Source organism: Pelobates fuscus, chromosome 3 (assembly GCF_036172605.1).
Source record: "Pelobates fuscus isolate aPelFus1 chromosome 3, aPelFus1.pri, whole genome shotgun sequence".
NCBI classification, from domain to species: Eukaryota; Metazoa; Chordata; class Amphibia; order Anura; family Pelobatidae; genus Pelobates; species Pelobates fuscus.
This window is the reverse complement of record NC_086319.1, coordinates 13,102,363-13,115,122: the sequence shown is the minus strand read 5'-3', so window position 1 is coordinate 13,115,122 and position 12,760 is coordinate 13,102,363.

Genomic DNA, 12,760 nt, shown 5'->3' with positions numbered 1-12,760 from the left:
CTGGCAGTGGGGTATTAAGTGGGAGAGCAGACTGGCAGTGGGGTATTAAGGGGGAGAGCAGGTTATTGGGGGGGGGGGGAGTAGAGGCTGGCAGTGGGGTATTAAGGGGGAGAGCAGACTGGCAGTGGGGTATTAAGGGGGAGAGCAGACTGGCAGTGGGGTATTAAGGGGGAGAGCAGGTTATTGGGGGGGGGAGTAGAGGCTGGCAGTGGGGTATTAAGGGGGAGAGCAGACTGGCAGTTGGGGTATTAAAGGGGAGCAGGTTATTGGGGGGAGTAGAGGCTGGCAGTGGCGTATTAAGGGAGGGAGAGCAGGCTGGCAGTGGGGTATTAAGGGGAGAGCAGGCTGGCAGTGGGGTGTTAAGGGGGAGAGCAGACTGGCAGTGGGGTATTAAGGGGGAGAGCAGGTTATTGGGGGGGGAGTAGAGGCTGGCAGTGGGGTATTAAGGGAGAGAGCAGACTGGCAGTTGGGGTATTAAAGGGGAGCAGGTTATTGGGGGGAGTAGAGGCTGGCAGTGGCGTATTAAGGGAGGGAGAGCAGGCTGGCAGTGGGGTATTAAGGGGAGAGCAGGCTGGCAGCGGGGTGTTAAGGGGAGAGCAGGTTATTGGGGGGGGGAGTAGAGGCTGGCAGTGGGGTATTAAGGGGGAGAAGGCTGGCAGTTGGGGTATTAAGGGGGAGAGCAGGTTATTGGGGGGGGGATGGCGGGGACAGCAGGATGACCGGGGACTGGATTGAGGGAGAGCAGACTCAGGCAGAGCCCAGGGATTTAAAGGGATTGGAACCAGGCAGTTAGCTCCGCCCCCCGGGATGTGACGTGTCTCTGTAGCAGCCAATAACTAAGCTCTATAGGAGCCCAGCCTCCGTACTGCGCTGTGAGTAGGGAAGCCCTGGTGACGTAATTGACCCTGTCCTTAAAGGGGAATCGTCCTTTCTCTGGAATATCGCCTAAACAGTTTTGTAACCCCTTGTGTGCTTAACAGTCCGTTACACCTGCCATAGACATAGTTTGTGTCACCCATCTGGCTAAAGATGTAGAAGAGACCGGGACAAAGAGTTTAATAAATAAATTAGTAAATGAGAAAGATTAGAATGTCTTATAGATGAGGTCTTAAGTTGTTTATGTTTGAAGACAATTGACCCCACAGAAAAGAGAATGATCAGAAAAAGAAGGATAGGAGATTAGTATTGGTATGTCTAACAATAGAGAAATGAGCACCATCTGGAGTATATTGTCTATTATTTAGATCTTAGGCCTTAACATCAGAAATGAGATACAGTACAGTAGTAGGCTTAAATGAAAGCAATTTTAGGGATAATGAGTCATTGTCACACCAAGATTCTATTGATTGGAGTACCAGAGTAGCATCCCAGGTGGAATGATATTTAGGGAATGGAGGGCGCTTAAATCAAATACCCTTCATAAGTCTACAGACTAGGGGATGTTTGCCCACAGGAAAAAGCTTTGCTCAAGTCAAACGAAAAGGACAAAGAAATTAACTACGTTAGCTTTATTGGAATTAGACATGTACAATTCGTTATTGGTCCAATTCGTTTCGGCAATTCGGACGCTTGGGTGTCACGGTTCTCACTGTGACATCCAGACGAGGTCACCCCAGAGGTGCCCAACAAGGAATGTGAACCTGGGTGCTTTATGGTTCTAAGCCTGTGTTCTTGCCTCTGAGCCATTTCAGTTCTTGAGTTGGCCTGAAACTTAGCCCTGCCATGTCCCCAGCACTGGGGGCTGGACTTAACCTGTGACTGCTCCTGTCAATATTGGTCCACCTGTATAGTATGCCTAATCAGCCAGGTATAAAACACTGTCTCTCTGTGAGGGCAGTGTCAGTTCATTGACTCTGGTTCCTGTGTTTGTATTTGTGATCCAGTGTTCTCCAGTTGGCTCCTGACCTTGGCTTTCTTATCGTGTATCCTGACTTCTGGCATCCTCTGACTTTGGCTTACCCTCATTTATCCTGACTTCTGGCACCCTTTGGCTTACCCTCGTCTATCCTGACTTCTGGCACCCTCTGACTTTGGCTTACCCTCGTTTATCCTAACTTCTGGCACCCTCTGACTTTTAGCTTACCCTTGACGATTCTTCTGCTTGTGTCCTTACCTGTACTGCGACTTGGAGCAATATCCTGCACAGACTCACAGGTTAGGTGAATTCTTACCTGACCACTTTGGTCTGTGTTTAATTGCAAGGGTGATCATATATCTCTGCCTACCGGACTCCAACCTCAGGTAAGCCGTTACAGAATGAACTGACCATCATGGAGTCCGCAGAGATGTGCACACTACGTTCCCAGAAAGTGTCCAGCCTGGCCCAGACTTTTACTTAACTGCAGTGAGAAGTTCAATTTCTTAAAGGTACAGTACGCCCAGCCCCGGAACCTGCTTGTTCTAAGCTATTTGTTGTTTTGACAAAGAGATTTGACGGTAGCCGTTCATCCTTCCAATGCTGAAGGGTGGACTGTGAAATTTTAGTTGCCTTAAAGCATCGGACATATGCCAGTGACTTTTTCATGGTCCATGCAGCTATCAACCTGCTGTCTGGAAAGCTCAAAACATGGGCACACCAAATGCTGCAGTCTAAGTGTTCTGTCCTTGACAGTTGGGCATCCTTTACGACCGCAATTTCCTCCAGGAAAGCAACTCCCAAGCCTGCTCCAGGTACCTGTGTATCTTGGGTACCTAGAGAAAAAGACTTCATAGACCCCGTCCTGTTGTAGCATGAAACTACCTCCAGGGACCTGCCTTGTTACCCTGACTATACTCCAATAAGCCGTGTAACTCCAGTGGACAGGGAGGAACCCATGGAGATTGGATTCACCATACTAGGTTGCCTCTAAAGGAAAGAGACCATAGGAGAGCCCATGGCCTGTGTTTATACTGTTGTCAGGCCTTAAGCCTCCCGATGTCTCCTCATGCTTCCGGGTTTGACGGAGCTTAGCCACACCCCCATTGACACGGTCTGCTATTTAATGCGACCGCACCAGCTGATAGACGCTGGATTATTGAACCGCGTACCGCGCCAACTCACCGACTCACATACCTCGCTGAGACGACCACTCGCTACTGGACCGGACTGGAGGAATATTCAAGTCCCCAACATCTCTCCTCTTCACCGACAGGTGCCAGCACTCTCTGCAACCATTCACTGAAGCAACCGCCTCAGAGGAGAGCTGGGGACACAATCCCTCTACTTCTGGAAGTTAAGTAACTTACAGTCTCTGAGTTAAGAGCTAACAATGCTAAAGCTTTAATTCAACTTACTAAAGTCGGCTATCAAGTTTTCCAGCAAGCCTGCTACAGCTTTCCTCAAATCAAGTATTATTCAAGTTCAGCTGTACCTGTCTTGCTACAGATAGTCTTATCTCTTCATACTAAAGTCTGCTATCAAGTTGTCCAGCAAGCCTGCTACAGCATCCCTCAAAACAAGTACTATTTAAGTTTTGCTGCACCAGTCTTGCTACTGATAATTCCAATGTATACAATCTCTTATAATTTGAACTGTTAACAAGAATAACGGACTCTAATGAATTCTGAACCTTGTCATTGCTAAATGAAACAAACCGTTTATTATTTAAAGAAACAGTACCTGTAATTCTGGAACTTAAGTCTCAGTTCCATCTAAGTGTCTTAATAAAAGATCAAAGTCCTAAGAAATCTGCAGTTGTGTTCCACATCATTTACTGTGAACGTGACAACTGTGGGGAAAGAAGGCATTTCATCTCTCTCTGCCCAACTCGTCCACCTAGGCCAAGAACTCTTCTACTGGGCACCCTATGGACTCGTCCTGTCATCCCAGGAACATCCCAGGAGCCTGGAAACTACCAAGGTTGCCGTATAACCTGTCCTCCTTCCAGGACGCAAAAGGGTACCCAAACTACAAAATTCAATGTTACCAGTGTCCCTCAAGAACTCTACCCAGCTACCGCCCCATCCCCCACGAGCCAATACTCACAACAAGATCACACCTCACCAGAGTCCACGTAGAGTGAGCCACAACCTCAGAGGCCTCCAGACCGCCAAATAGCACAAGCCTTTCTGACTAAAATGCACCGCTTGAACGGATTTATGAGGCAAACGCATGAGACTGTTATGATGGAAATTAATAACTCTGTAGCAAATACCTAATCTCTGACCTGTTATGTGAACACACTCTACCACGACACTCAATGTCAAAGTTCTGTGATGTATGGCTTTATCCTTCTGTATATGTCAAAAATTATAAAACCATTAACATAATAAAATTTAAAAAAGGAATCTCTGAATAGGAGACCTTCTCCAGCTGGTCCAGTTGGATAATTGTGGGTCAATTTTTACATCTGTGGCATTCGCTAGTCAGGGCTGCATTACTATTTTCCAAAAAGCATACAATTTGTTGGGTCTATCATCTCAGGATATCTGGAAGAATCAGGGACGAACACCAGAAAATACGGGGCCCCTAACTCAGCTCAGGGTCTGGGCTCGTGGGGGCCCGCCTCCAAGCCCGCCCACAGGGACCGCCTTCAAATCCCGCCCACAAGAATATACACAGAGACACAAACACATTCACTGATACAAAAGGACACAGATACACACATACTGAAACAGACATACACGCATATAGGCATACATACTGACACACACATACAGACATGTCACACATGTCATGTGTCCTTATGGGGTTAAAAAAAAAAGTGCGTGGGCCACCCGTTAGGCCCCATCAGTGTGCGGGCCTCAGTGCAACTGCACCGGCGGCAGTTCCACCACTATAGGGCCGTCATGGTTGTCACCCCCTAATGACGGCCCTGGGAAGAATTCCCAGAAACAGCAGCAAACATTTTTGCCACAGGACAAGATATGTCCACCAATTTATCTTGGCAAGATTTTTCTAAATTTTAATTTTATTTTTTATTTTTGCATTGCATAAGAATATTACAAACAAGCTTGAGGTACCCCAACAGCAATCCTCAGACATATTATCATGCTTTACATTTGGGGTATTCGAGAACACATGCACAATTTTATATTTTAAACAAGCTAACTTTAGGCAATATCGAGTGTCTGTTGCTTAATATGTATTGGGAATAGATTGGAATACGAGTAAAGCAGACTGATAGGTTAGGTTAAACATTCCAGCTTAGAGAGATCTAAGAGGGTCAATGCATGTTGTTTTGTAATAAGCTGGGTAGCTGAAATATGTGTGGGAGAGAAATTCACCCCATAGACCCCTGATTTAATCATGGGTATGATCAGTGAGGTTGGCTCATCACAGAAACTTAGATCACGGTTATGCAATGCACATACTGAGTAGAATTGGAGCATAGAGACATATATGCATAGTGTCCTTGTGAATTTCGGCTTAGCCAATACCCTCCATGGGCTTTGCGTGGTCCTGCTTCAAGCCGGCTGTCCGTGTGCATTGCGGTTCGATCACGGCTGTCTGCGAGTTACTGTATGGCAATCCAGAGAGATCAAGCTGTGTCATGTGTCGAAAACCAGCATCCCGGACCGACTTGAGGGAAGGTTTTCACGGGTGAATTTCTGATGGCAGCTGCTGTGTTGCGTGCGCTGGCCTGATGTGCCAGCGTGAGGATATCCAGCATCAGTTAAGAGACTTTTGGTTGCCTAACCACCCCGAAGTCCCTCTAGTGGCTGTCTGGAAGAGAGCCATTAGAGGTGGCGTTACCCCTCAAGGTAATTATTGTAGTGTCTGAGAAACTGCAATAAATACACTTGCAGGGTTAAGTGCTCTGGGTGACTATAGTGGCTCTTTAAGCACACACTGGCAGACACACAGACACACACTGGCAAATATACACTGACAATCACACACTCAATCACAAACACTCAGACGTCACTGACAGACACGGACTCACTAAATTGACCCACACACACACACAATGACAGACACAAACACTGACAGGCACACACTGATAGTCACACACACTCAATGACAAACAGCTTCTCACTGATTTGACAGACACTGAAAAACACACTCAGACACACACACACACACACACTCACAAATTATTAATATTATTATTTACATTTTTACACCCAGCCTCCGTACCTTTGGGAGAGATGGCATGGATCTGTCATTGGGGTCCAGTGTAGCTGCTGTGTGGCGGGTGGCTGTACTGGCACGAGAGGCAGCAAGAGAGTTGTGATCTTCCTGCTCAGCTTCCTTGTGCCTCGTTGGCTGTCTACTGATGCTGGGAGCTGGAATGACGTCATATTCCGGCTCCCGGCATCAGTAAACGGCGCAGAGCGGGGAGATCACAGCTCCCTCGCCGCCTCTTATGCTAGTACAGCCACCCGCCGGGGTGGTTCATAAGGAGGCCATCAAGTCAGCTCTCAAACCCCCCATGACAGGGGGGGTGTCTGAGTAGACGTTTGGGGGTATACCTGGTTAGGGCCGCCCAGGGCAAATGTCTAGTTTGCCTTGGGTTAAATACAGCACTGATCAGAGGACGTTTTAAAGGAGTCCTTTAAACTCCTGTGAAGGCCTTCAGAGCCCATTTGTCTTCCTCACGAGCAGAGGGTCTTTTGAGTGGTTTTGTACACTCATCAATTTTGCATGAGATATGCGTTTCATTACAGTCTTGGTCCTTCCCCTTCTTATGTGATTTTTGAACAACTAGCAGTGGTGTATCCTGGTTTTGTGCTGCCCTAGGCAGGACAAAACTCAGGCGCCCCCCCCCCCCCGCGCCACCCCCACCCAACCCTTCCCCCCGCGCCACCCCCACCCAACCCTTCCCCCCGCCCGCATTCTAAATACACACACACACACATTCACTGACAGATACGCATACACTAGCTAACAGAAACACACACTCACTAACAGACACACTCACACTCAGTAACAGACAAACACACTCACTAACAGACACACTAACAGACACACACACACTCACTAGCAGACACAAACTAGCAGACACACACACTCACTAACATACACACACACACACACTCACAGGCAAACACACACACTAACAGACACACACACACACTAGCAGACACACACTAGCACACACACACTTACTAACAGACACACACACTCACAGGCAAACACACTAACATCAACACACTAACAGAAACACACTAACAGAAACACACACACACATTAACAGACAAACAGACACACTCACACTCACTAACAGACACACACTAACAGACAAACACACTCACAGACACACACACTAACAGACACAGACACACACTAACAGACATAGACACACACTAACAGACACAGACACACACTAACAGACACAGACACACTAACAGATACACACTAACAGACACACACACTAATTAGCATTGCAGGGATCTCTCTCCACACACTAATTAGCATTGCAGAATAGGGACTGGTTCCCCTACATAGGGTCACTTGGCAGATATGGATTGACACCTGTCCTCAAGGACCCTGATACACACTGACACAGAGCAGAATAGGGACTGTTCCTCCTACATAGGGTCACTTGGCAGATATGGATTGACACCTATCCTAAGGATCCCTGATACACTGACACAGAGCAGAATAGGGACTGTTCCCCCTACATAGGGTCACTTGGCAGATATGGATTGACACCTGTCCTCAGGGACCCTGGTACACACTGAAACAGAGCAGAATAGGGACTGTTCCCCTTACATAGGGTCACTTGGCAGATATGGATTGACACCTATCCTAAGGATCCCTGATACACACTGACACAGAGCAGAATAGGGACTGTTCCCCCTACGTAGGGTCACTTGGCAGATATGGATTGACACCTGTCCTCAGGGACCCTGATACACACTGACACAGAGCAGAATAGGGACTGTTCCTCCTACATAGGGTCACTTGGCAGATATGGATTGACACCTATCCTAAGGATCCCTGATACACACTGACACAGAGCAGAATAGGGACTGTTCCTCCTACATAGGGTCACTTGGCAGATATGGATTGACACCTGTCCTCAGGGACAATGATACACACTGACACAGAGCAGAATAGGGACTGTTCCCCCTACATAGGGTCACTTGGCAGATATGGATTGGCACCTTTCCTCAGGGACCCTGATACACACTGACACAGAGCAGAATAGGGACTGTTCCCCCTACATAGGGTCACTTGGCAGATATGGATTGACACCTGTCCTCAGGGACCCTGAAACACACTGACACAGAGCAGAATAGGGACTGTTCCTCCTACATAGGGTCACTTGGCAGATTTGGATTGACACCTGTCCTCAGAGACCCTGATACACACTGACACAGAGCAGAATAGGGACTGTTCCCCCTACATAGGGTCACTTGGCATATATGGATTGACACCTGTCCTCAGGGACCCTGATACACACTTACACAGAGCAGAATAGGGACCGTTCCTCCTACATAGGGTCACTTGGCATATATGGATTGACACCTGTCCTCAGAGACCCTGATACACACTGACACAGAGCAGAATAGGGACTAATCCACACATGAGCCAAAACTTAATGCTGGAACAAGACTGATTTACTGGCACACAGAACTCACAATTTATGCAACACAAAACTCCTCCTCTGGGCCAAGCTAGATAATTGAGTTTTAGCAATATACATAGCTCAATTATCTGCTGGCCAGAACATTTACAGTTTAGCATACTTTTTACCTAACATTCATAACTATAAAACCATACATCACATTCACATAAAAATTACATATTCACAATCAATCCATTCAGGGGAACAACATATTAAAAATGGCATGAATCAGACCAGGGGTTCAAAAGTTAGTAAAAGTATATTTTGGTCCCTGGCTGGCAGCATGGCACTGGTTTAAGCAGATTTTATAGAGGCCTCTATCTTGGAGACAAAGGGGAAAGTAATTCAATTATCCAGGGCTAGAGGCAGACTCCATTAACCACATGGTTACAAAAAGACATAAAACACTTTAAAATACATTCATTCTTGACATTTGGAACCGAACAATATAGACCTTAAAATAGCAGGGAGAGAATTAAACTGAAGCATATAGGCAATTGCATAAAAGTCCTTCACAATGGCCCCCCTTTTTCTCCCTGCTCCGGCAACTCGGTTGGACCTTTCCTGGTCCAGTAGGGTTGACGGGTTCAGAGCTTTTAGTCCGAGGTTAAATCCGTTTGGCGTGACAATCCATCGGCATTCCCGTTTTGCTTGCCTGGGCGATAATGAATCGTAAAGTCATAGGGCTGTAAGGCCAAGCTCCAGCGTAGCAACCGGGCGTTGTCCCCTGAAACCCGGTTAAGCCACACCAAGGGGTTGTGATCGGTGATGAGAGTGAAAGCCCGGCCATAAAGGTAAGGTGTGAGTTTTTTGAGTGCCCATACTAAGGCCAAACACTCTTTTTCAATGGTGGCATAACTGACCTCCCTTGGTAACAGTTTCCACTCAGGTATGCCACCGGGTGCTCTCCTCCATCCTCCCCGATCTGGCTTAGTACTGCCCCCAGTCCAAACATTGAAGCGTCTGTGTGGACAATAAATCTTTTGTTAGGATCTGGGGTAACCAACACCGGAGCATTAACCAGAGCAGTCTTTAGTGCTTGGAAAGCCACCTTGCATTCCGGGGACTACAGGACTTGTCGGGGTAGCTTCTTTTTGGTCAAGTCGGTCAGGGGTTTGGCCAGGGCGCTATAGTCGGGTACAAAGCGTCTGTAATAGCCGGCTGTGCCCAGGAAAGCCATGACTTGTGTCTTGGTGTGGGGAGTGGGCCAATTGGCAACGGCCTCGATCTTAGCCGGCTCCGGCCGTTGCTTACCACATCCTACTCGGTGGCCCAAATATTGTACCTCCGCCATACCCAAATGACATTTGTCGGGTTTCAGGGTCAGCCCGGCCCCCCTGATCCTATCTAATACTACCCCTACGTGCTCTAGGTGCGCTTCCCATGTATCGCTGTGGATGGCGATGTCATCCAGGTAAGCGCATGCGAAGCTCTGGAGACCCCCAAGTAACTGATCCACCATCCGTTGGAAGGTGGCCGGGGCGTTCTTCATCCCGAACGGCATAACCCGGAATTGGTATAGACCGAACGGGGTGATGAAGGCTGACTTGGGTATGGCATCTTCTGCTAGGGGAATCTGCCAATATCCCTTGCATAGGTCTATTGTGGTCAGATACTTCCCTGCAGAGATACGGTCAAGCAGCTCGTCCATCCGTGGCATCGGATAGGCGTCCGTAACTGTCTTGTCGTTGAGGCGCCGGTAGTCTACACAGAAGCGGGTTGTCCCATCCTTCTTTGGCACTAAGACTACCGGCGAGGCCCAAGGACTTTCTGAGGGTTCGATTACGCCTAGCCGAAGCATCTCATCTATTTCCTTCCGCATCCCTTCCCGGACTGCTTCGGGGATACGGTAGGGAGGCTGTCTCAGGGGTGCCTGTCCTGGAGTCTCTACCTTGTGTATGGCTAGGAGTGTGTATCCAGGCTCCTGAGAGAATGTGACCTGTTTTGTTTTTAGTAAGCGGACAGCTTGAGCCCGCTCTTGCGGCTCCAGCTGTTCACCTAGTTGGACTTTCTCTATCTGGGTCATCCCTTCGTTACTGCCCAATAGGTCGGGAAGGGGTAGGGTCTCTGTGTCCTCTCCTGCTGGTGCACAGATAGCGGCTACCTCCTCTGCCCGTTCCTGATAGGCCTTGAGCATGTTGATGTGAAAGGTTCGTTTCACATCTTCATCCTCGCAGCTGGCTATCGTGTAGGTAGTGTCGCATATCTGTCCTATAACTTTATAGGGGCCCTGCCAGGCGGCCTGGAGCTTGTCTGTTCGGACCGGCCTTAATACCATGACCTTTTGGCCTATCTGAAAGCTCCGGTGCCTAGCCCGTCGGTCATACCATACCTTCTGGCGCTGTTGGGCCGCCTGGAGGTTCTCTCGCACTGTCTGGGCTAATTCCTCCATGCGGTCCCTCAGCTCCAGGACATAAGGTACAACCCGGGTCCCCTCAATCTCTGTCTGCCCCTCCCAGTGATCCTTGATGAGATCTAAGGGCCCCCTCACCCGCCTCCCATAGAGAAGTTCGAAGGGTGAGAATCCGGTCGATTCCTGCGGCACCTCTCGGTAGGCAAAGAGAAGGTGTGGCAGGAATCACTCCCAATCCTTGTACGCCCCAGTGAACGACTTCAACATTTGCTTTAGCGTTCCGTTGAAGCGCTCGCACAGGCCATTAGTCTGGGGGTGGTATGGGGGGGGGGCTAGTCAGGGATTTAACTCCACAGGTTTTCCATATCTGCTGGGTTATCTCGGCCGTGAATTGGGTACCTTGGTCGGACAGAACCTCCTTGGGAAAGCCTACTCGGGAAAATACTTTAACTAGGGCCTCTGCTACGGTCTCAGCCTGTATGTTCGAAAGAGCTACCGCTTCGGGGTAACGGGTGGCGTAGTCTACTATGGTGAGTATATACCGCTTGCCGGAACGGCTAGGTTGGGCCAGGGGCCCTATAATGTCCACGGCTACCCTTGTGAACGGTTCTTCAATAATGGGCATGGAAACTAGTTTAGCCTTTGGGTGGTCTCCCTTTTTACCTATACGTTGGCATACCTTGCACGTTTGACAATACGCCCTGACGTCGTCGGATACGCCAGGCCAGAAGAAGTTCTGGGTTATCCGATACCCTGTCTTGCGTATTCCCAAATGGCCTGCCAAGGGTACGTCGTGCCCAATCCTCAACAACTCCTTCCGCTATTTCCGGGGAACTACCAGCTGGCGTTTTTGCTTTGGCCCTGGTGCATTACCCCGGGTCTCGGTGAGCCTGTACAAGCGGCCTTTCTCCCAGATAAATTGCTCCTTCTCCAACCCCCCTTGGCCCCTCCTGGCTTTCTCTCGATACTTTCTGAGGGAAGGGTCTCTGGTCACCTCCCGCCCAAAGTCTTCTGGGATGTCCCTGGGTAGGGGTTCTACAGTCAAGGGTAGGTTGGGTTGGCTTACCTGGGTCTCAGTAGGAAGCGGATGGCTCTCGGCAGCGCGACTTTGTGCTCTGGTGGTTACTGCGTGGGCCTCCTGAGCGGGGGTAGAGGCAAACGTCGAAGTCAGGGGGCCAATGTCGTTGCCCAAGATGACTTCAGAAGGTAAGTCTTTCATGACGCCCACATGAACATTGCCAGCTCCCGCTCCCCAGTCTAGGTGTACCTGTGCAGTAGGAATACGGTATACTGCCACTCTCACAGCAATTGATTTCCCCGGTCTATCTGATGCCTTAATAAGGTGTCTTTGTACCAACGTGATGGTCGCCCCACTGTCCCTTAATCCCCGGGCGGTTTTTCCGTTAACCATGACCAGCTGACAATGGTGTTTCCTGTTGTCCGTAATAACAGATTGTACCATGAGGGCTTCATAAAGGGTGCCCAATGGTTCTTCCTGACCCAGCTCCTGGGGATCCCAAGCCGAGTCTACACAATGGGCTGCTGCTGGTGGGCGGTAACCAGGTCGAGACCAATTTGACTTGATGTTGTTGTCCATGGGGCAATTCTGCTTGATGTGACCCAGCTTTTCGCACCGGAAGCAGCGTTGTTCCTTGTCCTCCTGGTGTGGATAGCGAGGGTTAGATGTCACCGGTCTGTTAGGAGGTCGGTATCTAGCGGCTGGTGGGTGGTAGGGCACCGTTGGTCGTGGAGGTTGTACCCGTGGCATGACTGGGTTTGTCTTGCGGGTATCCGCATATTCATCCGCCAACTTAGCGGCCTCTGGTAGAGTCATGGGCCTGCGATCTCTCACCCAGTCTTTGACATCCGTCTGGATGTTATCGTAAAATTGCTCCAGGAGCATTAGTTGCAA